Source organism: Onychomys torridus, chromosome 19, assembly GCF_903995425.1.
Source record: "Onychomys torridus chromosome 19, mOncTor1.1, whole genome shotgun sequence".
NCBI classification, from domain to species: domain Eukaryota; kingdom Metazoa; phylum Chordata; class Mammalia; order Rodentia; family Cricetidae; genus Onychomys; species Onychomys torridus.
This window is the reverse complement of record NC_050461.1, coordinates 25374159-25375774: the sequence shown is the minus strand read 5'-3', so window position 1 is coordinate 25375774 and position 1616 is coordinate 25374159. Positions and strand designations below refer to the sequence as shown.

The following is a 1616-nucleotide window of genomic DNA, read 5'->3' as shown; positions in this document are numbered from 1 at the left end:
GTTCAAGACTCTCTTTACATCCAGTTAGGTCCAATCGAGATAATCCCACTTTTGATTAACAGAGGTTAATGTTGACATCCTCAATCTTATCTGAAAAATTCTTTTTTGATTGTTTGTTTGTTTAAATATTTTACACCTGTAAATTTTTGCCAAAAAACAGAGGTACTCTGGTTAGCAATCAAAATGGTTTAAATATGAATGCAATTCATAGAACAGTAACAACAAAAATAGAACAATTTTTCTCAATAAAAATAGGCTAGTCATTAGAAGGTCTCATTCTGTGAAGATATTTTCAAGCCCTAGTGAAAGGAGCCTGTGGAATCTGCCAACTGTGTGTTCTGCTTTGTGCCCTCCAGAACCTTATGAAAAGCAGTCCCAACATAACATAATGACATTTGCCAGAGTGTAATACTGGAGTGACAGAATTGAGGTTGATCACTATAATCACGTTCCTGTGTATTAAACTGTTACATCTTAATTATTTATATAGCTCATTGGTCCAATAGCATAAAAATAGAGAACAGCATCTCAAAATTTATCTCATTTCATGTTCACAGATAAAAGGGTTAACCATTCTTCCCATTATTTTCTGGAGGCAAGTCCTTGTTTACAGTCTGATGGCAAGCACACACTGGTAGTTTCCAAAGCTACTGGATGAAGAGGATGCAGAAGGCCATCACTATACAGCATATGGCAACATAAGGAAGGATGCTGAAGGCCATCACTACACAGCATACGGCAACATAAGGACTCTCGCGTTCACCAATTCAGACACACTTCCAAAATATTCCCAATAGTCCAGTTTTGTTTTGTGTGGTTTTTTTTTCTGTCCAGGAGGCTGGGTGCCAAGGATCGGACACAAGCACATATACATATAAGCAAGATTACAGTCAACAGACTGAAAATTGAAAATGGTAGACATAGTGAGGCCAGTGCTGGTCCAGCCACATCACCCTTCCAGGCAGAGGAGGAAGAGCTGAAAAATTCTTGATGGAAGTGAAATCACATCATGTTTATATCCCACATCCAACAGCAGGAGAGAAAGATATAGCACAATATCCACCAGTGGGGAGCAACCTTAGGGGCCATCTTGGGTTTCTCTTTACAACATGTATCCAAACGGTGAGACATTGTATGAAAACTGGCAACAGTAAAGCAGCACGGAGCCTCAGAAAATAAGAATCCCACAAGGGCATATAAATGTCTGATATTAAGGCGCAGTGGTAAAAGCTCTACTATTTTTATTTTTATAATTGAAAGTCCAATGTGATTAATCATAATACACCCAAGTATTTCAAATATTTTGTCTATTTCAGGCTATCCAACCAATAAAAATTTGATATAGTCTGAGAAATTTAATAATATTTTAGATTCATAATGCAATATAATCTAAGATGGAATAAATACGGAATTAAAACATAGAAAAAAGCCTAGTAAAATGCCCTCGTTTCTTAATGATAATACTAACAATAGTGGCTTTGCCAAAGACAATCAGCCAGCAAATGGCTGAACCACAGCTCTCCTCACTCTGAAATCCACACTGATTTCTTTTCTTTGACTAAATCTGTGCTGAGACTAAAATGGATCATGTTGCTTTACCCAGAAAATTATCAATA

General features: G+C 36.9%; 1 pseudogene; it reads right to left on the bottom strand.

Moving 5' to 3' along the window:
* Window positions 1-647: 647 nt before the first annotated feature.
* Window positions 648-922, bottom strand: LOC118570694 (annotated as a pseudogene).
* Window positions 923-1616: the final 694 nt, after the last annotated feature.